We start from the raw sequence: 12012 nt of genomic DNA, 5'->3' as shown, positions 1-12012 counted from the left end.
ACAAGAGGTAAGAAAGTTTGGGGGTATATAGTTGGTTATTGTATGCTTATTCTATTTACAAAGCAAAAAAGAAAAGGGTGGTAATATAAATATATGACTAAGGTGACATTTTTGGGAAGAGTATAATGTATGTGTCTCCACAAAGGTTAAACGAAGAGGGGGAATTTACTCTAGATAACTTAATAGCATAGAAAAATATATACACATATGAGGAAGAGGACGTTGAGTAGTCTGACAAATGTTGTAAAATGATGGTTACCATTTTATGCCACTCAATAGCAAGAAAATGGCCTTCATTTCACCACCAAAATTGAGACATTTTTGAAGTAATCTATAAAAAGATGTTGATGAACTTGTTTAATTGAGAACTAACATTAGTGTCCTCTTTCATGTTTATGCGCATCAATTTCTTCATCAAGAAAACCTTGTGAGGCATTGTTTCCATTCCATGCTACACATAGATCATCCCATAAATCTTTGGCATTGTTCCAATCCATTATGGTAAAGTAAAGGGTATTAAAAAAATCCTTTACTTACATGCTTAAGGTTATAAAATGATCCCTTTTCTTATAAAACTTACAGGTTTTTCACTAAATCAATTAAAAAACCCCATTCTATTAATATAATCCTATTAAAATTTTGGAATTTTTAAAATTCAAAAACCCATTCATTTGAACTCACGTGGTATCTTACATGTCTAAGAGATGAACCCCCCAAGGGTCGCCATAGCATGCTCATTCAAGTCTTCCCACTATTTATCAGTGTACGTATTTTCTCTTCTTTTATGCAAGGGTGCTATCAAGCCTTTGTTGATCAAAACATCTTGCATATGCTGCCGCCAAATAACAAAGTTTGTGCCATCAATGGTTACCATTTGCTTGCACCTTGGTAAATCCATTTACACTTACCATAACGGATAAGACCAATGCCAAACATTTGTGGGATGCTCTGTGTCAGGCTTAGGATGGCAACAACGCCTTGAACAAGATTTCCTTAATGAAGAAATTGATGCACATGAACATGAAAGAAGGCATTAATGTTAGTTCTCACTTGAACAAGTTCAACAATGTATTTTCACAACTTACTTCAAATGGTCTCAATTTTGATGATGATATGAAGGCCATTTTCTTGCTATGTTCGCTACCATTGTCATGGGATACCTTCAACACAGCCATAAGTAATTCTGCACCAAATGGCAAAAGCTAGATTTCAGCAGTGTTGCTGCTGCATTTCTCACTGAGAAGTTTCCACGTCAATCTCTTGATTCGAGTGGGAACGTGATGCGTATGTGGCTAGTGGAACTTTGATGTTATGCCGGCAGAAAAACGCACAAGAGCACATGATAAGGATGAAGACATGAGAAGTGAAGGAACAAATTCAGCCAGAAGGGACAAGAAGAAGAAGTCAAAGATGGAAGAAGCTGAAAGTAGCAGGAAGAAAAGATCAAGGCGAAGGGAAATTGGTATCAACGACTTCCCATTGGGAAAGGAGCTAGAGCCCTACAACATCTTGGAGGATTTACAAACCCAAAAGCCAAACATTTCATGGCCTCAACTTCTACACCTATCAGCCAAAGTAAGAAGGCAATGGCCAAAGTTGGTAAGTACAAGAATTCCAAAAAAGAAAGCAAATCTTTCCATTAAGGTTGTGGCCTCAAAGCTACAAAAAGATGTGGAGCCCATTGTGGATGCTTACATAAGGGGTAAAAAGGTGTCTAATGTATATGTTGATGGTGGAGCTCAAATGTGTGTGATCACGGAAAAATCAATGAACAAGTTAGGGCCTGAAATTACAAAGTCGTCTAATTGTCAAGCTAGGCTAGCCAACAACTCAAGTGTGAAGTGTTTGGGGATCATTGAAAATGTAAAAGTCTCTGTATGTAACATAGATGCACGAGTGGATATGTATGTCATGCCAGCTAAGGGGGAGGGCTATCCCATCATCCTAGGGAGGCCTTGGCTCATTGCTGTGAATGTAGATCAAAAACGGGGAAGTGGTCGTTTGATTCTTAAGAAGGGTCAACCGGTGGTGTATGATTGGCGAGAAGGAAAGCAACTAGATATCAACTATGAAATCACGGCAGATGAAGAGAGCGAGGAGGAGAGTCCCTACTCAAGTGATGAGGAAGCATCAACCAGTGAAGAGGAGTCTTCTTTGGAGGTAATGGGAATTGTATTCAACGCCAACACTCAAGATGTTCCAGTAGAAGAAAAGCCAACAGACAATCACACACGAGCGGATGAAAGATGCCACCACCTTGAAGAAGGATTTGAGAAGATGCTTGCAAAAGATCTTACTTGTGAGGAGAAGAGGTCCTACATCAATATGATAAGGAGGTATCCCAATTTGTTTATCACTGACTACTCACAAATAAGAGGTGTAGATGTAATAGAGCATCGAATTGAATTGAAACCAGGGACCAAACCCATGGCTCAAAAGTTAAGGCGACTAGGATCTGTGCAACAAAAGGCTCTCCTACAGGAAGTGAATCGACTCTTGAAGGCTGGCTTCATCTATCCAGTATCCAACTCCGAATGGGTATCACCTATTGTAGTCACTCCCAAGAAGAATGGTAAGTGGAGGGTCTACGTGGATTACAAACCCCTCAACGCTGCGACAAAGAGGGACCACTTCCCTCTCCCTTTCCAAGATGAAATTTTGAATGAAGTAGCAGGTCACGAATGCTACACTGTGTGTGATGGGTATTCAGGATATTTTCAAATTAGAATAGCAGAAGAGGACCAACCAAAAACCACCTTCATCACACCTTGGGGATGTTTTGCATTCAGAGTAATGCCTTTTGGGCTCACCAATGCTCCTAGCACCTTCATGAGATTCACAATATTTGTATTTCAGCCATTCTTTGGAAAATCTATAAGAGTCTTTATGGATGATTTCTGTATTTATAGTTGTAGATCACTTCATTGCCAAAAGGTTGAAGAGGGGCTTAAGAGGCTCCATCAATTTGGGGGACAACTCAACCCAGAGAAGTGTCATATCGGTGAATCTCAGGTGGTTTTGCTAGGCCATGTGGTTTCTTCATAAGGAATTCAAGTGGATCCCTCTAAAGTAGAGGCCCTTTTGTCATTATCTCCACCAACAACAACAAAGGAGCTAATGACCTTCAACCACAAAGTGAGGTACATGTCTCGCTTCATCCATCTCCTAGCAGAAGCCATCGCCCCTTTGCATAGGTTGGCAAGCCAATCTACATTTGAATGGGGGAGGGAACATGCAAAATGTTTTGAGGAAGTGAAGGGCATTCTTAGCTCTCTCCCAATCCTAATGCCACCAGATCCAAAGGAGACTTACTATGTCACTCCAAGTGTAGGTTTCGAAGCAATTGGTGTTGTTTTGATGCAAAAAGATCCTAAAACATCATACATGAGGCCGATCTATTTTGCAAGCAAGGTGATGACTTCAGCCGAGAAGGGATACACTGAAATGGAGAAAGTGGTCTTTGCAATCTTGTTTGCGGTAAGGAAGTTTCGATCGTATCTTCTCCCTGTGCCATTTGTTTTTCTCACCTTAGAGCACAATCTACCATATGTAGTACAACACATGAGCCTCTCATCTAGAATATCAAAGTGGGTGCTTGAACTCCAAGAATTTGAATACACTTTCCTTGTAGAAGATAGCACAAGAGCAGGACTTGCAGACATTCTCACCTACAAAGTGAGAGAAAGGGAAGGATCACGACTACAAAGAGAGGAAGGCTCAAAACAGTTCAAAGTGAAGGAGATTGATAATGCCCATACTTTATGCTTTGACGGAGCCTATCAACGCCAACAAGACAAAGCAGCAGGGGGGATCCTCATTTTAAACCCACAAAAGGAGGTAATGGTTAGAAAAGGTATCACTCTACCCAATGTTCACTCTAACAATGAGGCTGAGTATGCTGCTCTAACCCTTGGGTTAGAAGAATGCAAAGAATTAGGCATACAAAGACTTATTATAAAAGGTGATTCTTTGCTAGTGGTCAGGCAAATCCAAGGGACTTGGAGGTGCAAGAATCGTACATTGTTTGAGTGGCTTAGTAGTGTAAGAGCTTTGATGAAGGGTTTTAAAGCAACACAGGTACAACACATTGTGAGAACTCATAACAAGGAAGCAGACTTACTCGCAAATGAAAAGCTTCAAATGGCGGTAGGAGGTGTGAAACTATATGAACCCAAATATCAAGGTCAAGAGGAGCTAAAAGACATTATCTTCTTTCTACAAGCAGGTGAGTGTCCCAAACACTTAGACAAGGTGCAAAGACATAGACTAGTTAAGAAGGCCACACCTTACCAGTTGATCGGGGATGATTTATATCACAAAGGGAAAGATTTGGTCTTGAGGAGAGTACCAGGTGTGCAAGAGATAGAGAAAATTCTTCTTTCATGTCATGATGATGTCTGTGGTGGTCACTTTTCTCAAGATATTACAAGTAGGAAGATTTTACAAGCAGGGTTTATTTGGCCAAGCTTACATCGTGATGTCCAATATTGGTGTAAAGCATGTAAGCCATGCCAAATTGCTGGGGATAGACGACTAACATATGAGCCTCGAGTCCCAATAATATCTTATGGCCCTTTTGAAAAGTGGGGTGTGGATGCAATAGGTCCCCTACCTCGTACTTCTACAGGGAAGGTTTTCATCATCATGGGTGTTGACTACATGACACGATGGGCGGAAGCAACAAGCACAACCCGAATCATAGCTGAAGAGGTATCAAAGTTTATTTTTGATCATATTTGTAGTAGGTTTGGAACACCCCTAGAAATCTTATCAGGTCGAGGCCCGGGTTTTAGGGCTGACCTTCTGAATGATCTCTTGAGGAGGTTAAAAGTGAAACACCTGCATTCCACACCCTACTATCCTCAATGCAATGGATTGGTGGAAAAAGTGAATGGAATGATACGTAAGATCATTTCTAAACAGGTTGTGGACCGGCCTAATGATTGGGATCGCCATTTGACGGCTGCTCTTTGGGCGTATAGGACATCTTTCAAGGTATCTACCCAATTCACCCCTTTTCATCTAGTTTATGGACAGGAAGCACTTCTCCCCATTGAGGTAGAGCTCTCAAGCTTGCGCGTTCTTGCAAGAGTGGCAAAAAAACCAAAGGAGGTTCTACATGAAAGGATCTTAGATCTCCAACGACTTGAGCTAGATAGAGAAGAGTCCATTGATCACTACATCACCAAAGCGACAAGCCAAAGGGATAAAATCAACAAGAAGCTCAAGGGGAAAGGATTGAAGGAAGGTATGTTGGTTCTTCGCTATGATAACCGACTTGATACTCGACTTGACAAAAAGTTTTTGCAAAGATGGGAGGGACCTTTCATGATAAAAACAAAGTTTGGGAATGGTAGTGACAGATTAGCAGATTTATCAGGAAAACTCCACAAGACCAGAGTCAATGGATGGAGATTAAAGCCCTACTTTCAACGTATCAATCCGTTGATAGGCAGTCATCTGCCTACATCGTCTAAGCTTCAAATTGGCATGGCTCCCTTCGGCTTGGCAAATGCTCCACCTATTTTTAAAGCTTTGATGTGCAAAGAAGAACCAGACTTGGAATCTGAACATACCCAAGGCAACCCTCCCATCTCCGATTTATGGGATTGAGGTAATGAAAAGCAGGTCTAATGGAGTAAAAGAGTGCATGACACTCCTCCTATTGAAAAAAAAAAAAGTGGAAAAGGAAAAATGACAAAAAAAAAGAGAAAAAAAGAAAAAAATAAGCAACACCGTCCTCCTAAAGATATGAATATCTCTAGGCTTGGGGGAGGGCTAATATGAGTGGCATAAAATGGTAACCATCATTTTGCAACATTTGTCAGCCTACTCAACGTCCTCTTCCTCATATGTGTATATATTTTTCTATGCTATTAAGTTATCTAGAGTAAATTCCCCCTCTTCGTTTAACCTTTGTGGCGACACATACATTATACTCTTCCCAAAAATGTCACCTTAGTCATATATTTATATTACCACCCTTTTCTTTTTTGCTTTGTAAATAGAATAAGCATACAATAACCAACTATATACCCCCAAACTTTCTTACCTCTTGTGAATTAGTAGTAGAAAAATAATATATCCATCTTCCACCCCTTATAGATAAATTCCCATGGAAATCAACTCTCCACTTGTCTTTACCAAAGATTATGGTCCCTCTCTACAAGTATTCTATGCCCCCTACATAGGTGGCCCAATATCTCTTAAGAATATACATATAGTTTCTCTCCTTTCAAAAAGACTCCAATTGTATATTCTTTTCACAAGCAAATAATATTGGGCCCTCCTCTATTTGTTTAAGCATCATAGCCTTTTGAAAAAGCATGATTCCCCTTGGATGCATACAAGCAAAGGGCCCATACAAGAAGACTTTGAAGCAAAAGGTTCCCTAGCCTAGTGTGGACCTTCCAAACCGAATTCCTTGGTGCATGGGTGTGAAGAATAGTCCAAATTCATATCAAACATGTTGAGAAGGTCAAATTTGCCTTTTGAAGCATGTCATTCCGAGCTACAGGTAAAAAGTTATGGTCAAAATAGTGTAAATCTGTCAGATTCATAGCAAAAGGGAACTGTAAATCAAGTAAATCAAGAGAGTGAGATCTTATTTTCCCCCTACTCATCTTCTAGAAGAGCAATGAGTGTTCAAGGTCACTTGCATGTGATGGGACCAACCTAAAGATGCTTTCTAAATGCCAAGACAGACAAGTTGAGATACCCCGCAGGAGCCACCCGTAGGGCCTCATGGTGGGGCCCACCTACATTATGCACCCCTATGGAGCCTTCACGGTCTAAAATGATATTTTTGGTGAATAAATAGTCCCTTTTATGTCCAATATTCAATGAGTGGTCAAAAGACACTTAATTAGGTCTAATCACTTACTCTAATTAAGTGTAGCATAATCCCACTCCCACACAACTATAAATAGCCCCCCTTGGAGAGACTCAAGGACACACACACCTATATTTTCAACTTCATGTTGTTTCTTGATCAATAGTAGAGAAAACCCCAACTCTCCCTCTTTCACATCCTCCCTCCTAACCCTCCTCTTTGGAGGAAGTGCAACTCTATTCTCCACTCTCTCCATTCTACAATCTCTTACTCCATCAACCCAATAAATCATTTGTAGCACCTCAATAACTTGTAAATACATCATGATCTCTCTCATGGTTATGTTAATGATCATGAAATCATCTTCAAAAACTTTCAAGTGTCGCAATTCGTGATGGTTAGCCAGCGTCTGTCCTCCCCTTAAAAGGTGTGCGAGAAATCAAGTAAGTGTTCTATTCTCAATTTACCATTGGTTTGTTTCTCCACACTTATTCAATTGGTCTAAAGAAATTTCTCACTCCAACTCTCTTTTGCTTCATTACATATGCATGTGGCTTTGCTCATGGTTCTTGGATTATCAAGAAGGGAAATCTGGTCATGCTTAAAGGCCAAACTTTTGGCTCATTGTACACACTTTGTGTCTCTTCTGTGAAAGAGAATTCTATTTGTGAAGCCGAGCTGTCGTCTACAGAGTTGTGGCACAACCAGCTAGGACATATGAGTCAAAAGGGAATAAAAGTCTTGCAGTGTTCTGGTTATATTCCTGTGTTAGATTACTCTAACTTCTCTTTGTGTGAGCATTGTATCTATGGCAAACAAAGTAGGTTGACGTCAACGCCTTTAGACAAGGAGTTAGGGAGTCCTTGTTCATAGTGACTTGTGCGAACCTATGCCAGTCAACTCTCTAGGAGGAGTGTTATACTTCCTACCATTCATAGACAACTCTACTAGAAAGGTGTGGGTTTATCTCTTGAAGCAGAAGAGCGACGTCTTTAGTGTCTTTCAGAAGTTCGTAGCATTCGTAGAGAACCAATCGGGTAGAAAGCTAGGTAGAAAGCTAAAACCTTTGCACAGTGACAATGGAGGTGAGTACATATCCTCCGAGTTCAAGGACTTTCGCAGTAAAAGAGGCATTAGAAGATAGTTTACCACGCCTTACAGACCCGCCCAAAACGGTGTGGCTGAGAGGATGAATAGAACCATTCAAGAACGGGTCACTTCTATGTTGTCTACTGCCAATTGAATTTTGGGGAGAAGCTATTACGACGGCTGCTTACTTGATCAATCTGTTACCTAGTACACCACTAAAGTACAAGGTTCTACAGGAGATGTGGACAGGCAAAGAGCCCAATTATGAAAGATTACATGTGTTCGGGTGTGAGGCATTCTCAAATGTGCCAAAAGAGCTTAGACAAAAGCTGGATCCTAAATCACACAAGTGCATCTTCATTGGATATGGTGTGGATGGAGAGATGGGATATCGTCTCTAGCACCCAAAATCTAAGAAGGTTTTACGAATCTCACAGGTGATATTCAATGAGTCTAAGATGCAGAGAAAGCCAGTGAAAGACATTGAGCATCGTAGAGTACGGATTGAGAACGTTTCCTCACCACCAGTTACACAGAATGTTGGACGTGCTAGTGATGCACCTTCCACTAGTACACACACACATGTTTCTCCAAAGAGAGCAGAATCCAGCAGTCAGGCACTTTGGAGATCTACTCACACTTCTCGTGCACCTGAGTGTTTTGAGCCAGGATTGGACTACTTGCTAGTCACTGACTGCGGTGAACCCACTTGCTACAAAGAGACCATTCAAATGGATGATAGCGTGAAGTGGGAAGAGGCTATGCAGTCTCAGTTGAAGAATGATTGACAAAATCACCTGCAGGTAAACAAGCATTGCCATGCAAATGGGTGTACAAGAAAAAGTATATCACAGATGATCCCGAGCCTAAGTATAAGGCTAGAATGGTTGCTAAATGGTTGCTAAAGGGTTCAAGAAAATGAAAGGTGTGGATTTTGATGAATCTTTTCTCTTGTGGTCAAGATGACTACATTATGTCTTATGCTTGGTCTAGTAGCCATCGAGGACATGGAATTGGTCCAAATGGATGTGAAGATAACATTTCTTCATGGGGATCTTTAAGAGGATGTCTACATGAAACAACTAGAAGGTTTTGCGATAAAGCTTGAGAAGCCAACACTGGAAAAACTGGTGTGTAGACTCATGAAAGCCTTGTATGGGTTAAAGCAAGGCTCAAGGCAATGGTACATCAAGTTTGATAAGTACATTCAATCCCAGGGTTATTTACAGAGCCAAAAAGATCACTGCTTGTACACAAGGAGGTTGAACAATGGTTCCCTCATCATTCTGGTTTTGTACGTGGATGATATGTTCATCATTGGGAAGTCAAAAGATGAGATTGCACTTCTCAAGTATTCTTCAATCAAGCAGTTTGCTATGAAAGATTTAGGTGATGCACATCACTTTCTTGGTATGCGTATCAAGAGAGATTGCAAACATGGTATACTTGAACTTTCGTAGGAAGAGTATATTCACAAGGTCTTGCAACATTTTAATATGCAAGGAGGGAAAGCATTGGATACCCCAATCACACACACACACACACACACACACACACACACACACACACACACACACACACAGAGAGAGAGAGAGAGAGAGAGAGAGAGGGACTAAAGGATGAGTGCAGGAGAAGTGGATGGAGATTTTTCCAAGCATAGTGGGGAAGGCGATAATGGTGAAGGTGTTGTCGCTGAGTAGCTTTAAGACTCTGACAAGCAAGATGTTGTGGCCTTCAAACCAGGTCCTGCATTTTGACATGAAGAAAACGTTTGTGGACTCTTTTCTGCTGAATCTTTGGTTGCTTAGAAGGAGGGATAGGTCATGCTTTGGCCATGGAGCTTGCAGCGTGAGGCTTCACTATCATTGCCAGTAACCGATCTACATCCTCCATCATTGTTGCTCTGTAAAGCATGCCTAATGTGGAAGATATGGAGCTCTAAAAGCCACCAATCCAAGAACAACACGCAAGAAGGATTGAAGCACACAATCTTGCATCAAAGGCTACGCACACGACGTATGCCATTCACTGATGTCACCTTGCCTCTTGCTATTTCTAATCCCATCTCTTACATCATTCAGAAGCATGGCCGCATCGACATCCTCATCAACAATGCCAGTGTTACTTGCTATTGCCCCTCTGTGGAGATTCCTCTCTCCCTACTCAAAGCACCTTTCAAAAAAACGTTTTTGGACCCACTCCATTGATCGCAGTAGTGGCTCCTCACATGGTTCAAACAAGATAGGGGAAGATTGTGAACATTGGCAGCATTAGTGGGTTTGTTGTTGGCCCTTGGTTTATGCTGCTTCTAAGTTGCACTTCATGCTCTAACGGATAGCCTTAGGATGGAATTGAAGCCATTTGATGTGCAAGTTTCTCTGGTTTCACCAGGTGGAGTCGTCTCCAATATTGCAAAGAGGGCAATTTTAGTTATTTAGGACATTCAATACCTAATATACAAGCCATATGAGCAGGCCATTAAAACGAGGGTGAAGTATCTACAATCTCTGCATTTGGTTCCCACACCCATTTTTGTGAGAAAGGTTATCAATATAGTGCTAAGGAAAACCCCCCCTCATTGCTTCAGATACGACCAATTCTCAGGAACATACTCTTTTTTGTATTATATGCCCCCTTTGGGTGAGGGACTTGTATTTTTCCCACAAAGCGGGTCTTGCGAAATCAATTGAGACTATAAATATGGGAACTTGATGAATATGTGGCTAGAAACAACAAGCAATACTATAAAAAAGAAGATAACTATGCCATTATTATGGCTTCTTTTTGGGAAAGTCTATGGAACTCAAATTGCAAATGGTCGGATCATGATTCCCATGTTTCATTGCAGCAATTGCAAGCGACGAAGGTCAGAATCAAAGCAATTGAATTGAATAGGATCTTGGTACATTTCCCACAAAAAAGAGGGATTATGTGTGTGTGTGTGTGTGTGTGTATGTATATATACATACATATATATATATATATATATATATATATATATATATATATATATATATATATATATATATATATATATATATGAGAGAGAGAGAGAGAGAGAGAGAGAGAAGGGAGAAAGCTCCCTCTTAAAGCTCTCTCCACAGGCGAGCTTTCTTAGAGAGCTTTTAGGGATCTTTTTTTTTAATTTTTTGAGTGCAAGTAAAAATAAGGAAAAAAGATCCCTCAAAAAGCTCTCTTGATTCCCATCCCCATCAGATGCTAAAAAGGCAGAGATGATAAAGGTGCCGTATTCTTTGGCAGTTGGCAGTCTCATGTTTGCCATGGTTAGCACACGGCCAAACATTGCATATGCAGTGGGAGTGGTCAGCAGGTATATGACAAATCCAGGCAGAAAGCATTGGAAAGTAGTGAAGCACATCTTGAGATACATCAAGGACTCAGCTAGCAAGTGCTTACGCTCTGGAACCAGTGATGCATCCATAGTTGGATACACTAATTCGATTTATGCGGGTTGTGTGGACACTAGGCGATCCACATCTGCTTATATTTTCGTGTTTGTTGGAGCGGCAGTTTCTTGGAGATCATGTATCCAAAATACAGTTTGTCTTCCACCATTGAGGCAGAGTATGTTGCAGTTTCCTCTTCGAGTAAGGAAGTTGTGTGGTTATCTCATCTAGTGGGAGACCTTGGTATACACCAGACTCCAATGCTACATTGCGACAGTCAGAGTGCAATTGCATTAGCAAAGAACCCCGTGTTTCACTCCAAGTCAAAACACATAGAGGTCATGTATCATTTGATACGAGATATTTGGCTAGCAAACGCAAAACCCAACGAATGCTCTAACAAAGAGCTTAGCCTCAGAGTGGTTTGCACATTACATAAAGATGATGGGCGTAGGGTGAAGCTATAGTCATGCTTCACGTTTGTACAGTGGTACATAATAGCCCTTACATTCTTTAGCCACTTGGGCCACGTTTGGCCTTCAAGGGAGAGATTGTAAGGGTTTTAGGCCAAGTGGCCGCCTAAAGGAAATGGTCGGCCGCCTATATTCATTATTTGATATAATGACAATACAAAGTTGAGTGTGTTAAGCTCTCAAGTGCTCCACCGAGCTACTGTGTACTGTG

General features: G+C 40.9%; 1 pseudogene; it reads left to right on the top strand.

Moving 5' to 3' along the window:
- Positions 1-9540: 9540 nt before the first annotated feature.
- Positions 9541-10633, top strand: LOC147455318 (short-chain dehydrogenase ptmH-like; annotated as a pseudogene).
- Positions 10634-12012: the final 1379 nt, after the last annotated feature.

Source organism: Adiantum capillus-veneris, chromosome 6 (genome assembly GCF_014529385.1).
Source record: "Adiantum capillus-veneris isolate H3 chromosome 6, ASM1452938v2, whole genome shotgun sequence".
NCBI classification, from domain to species: Eukaryota; Viridiplantae; Streptophyta; class Polypodiopsida; order Polypodiales; family Pteridaceae; genus Adiantum; species Adiantum capillus-veneris.
The sequence above is the reverse complement of the archived record's forward strand: the minus strand, read 5'-3'. Positions and strand labels throughout refer to the sequence as shown.